Source organism: Verticillium alfalfae, genomic scaffold, assembly GCF_000150825.1.
Source record: "Verticillium alfalfae VaMs.102 supercont1.9 genomic scaffold, whole genome shotgun sequence".
In the NCBI taxonomy this organism is placed as follows: Eukaryota; Fungi; Ascomycota; class Sordariomycetes; order Glomerellales; family Plectosphaerellaceae; genus Verticillium; species Verticillium alfalfae.
In genome coordinates, this window is record NW_003315030.1 from 382498 (window position 1) to 383075 (window position 578).

Below are 578 nucleotides of genomic sequence, written 5' to 3' on the forward strand. Positions count from 1 at the left end.
AAAACCCTACGCAGACTTCTTGAGAAGAGATCTAGTTAATGTGTTAAACCGGCCCTTGATGGTTAATGAAAAATTTTCACTAAAGACCGCATGGCGTCTTTTTGCCCTTTGCATTTTCTCCTCCTTTCTTTTCCGTTAAAACTCTTCTTTCTCGCCAGGAAAAAGTCTCGAGAGGAACAGACTATCCGGGCGTTGGTTTTATTTTTCCTTGTTCTTATTTCTTTTGAACCCACAGGTCAACAGGCCTTCTCATGGAAGATACCCCCCACCGAACGGAACTGGCGTGTTCTCTTTTGTCTGGATTGCATGGCTCAGAAACGGAGCGATTATCACAAAGGATAGGAGTTTCGTGTGTATACACCCCCTCTTCCACCACCTACTTCTCTACAGCTGCTCTTCTTGTTTTTTTTTTCCCTCATGCACTGCCCAGCAGCATAATTTACGGGACCACGAGCGTCATGATTTTCAGTTTGTTCAAGAAAGCTTTGGTTCACAGACCAAGTAATTTTCATAGATCATTACAATATTATCCTCATTTTCGTGTGCAAAACGTCCCATCCGCGCACCCATCCACATGT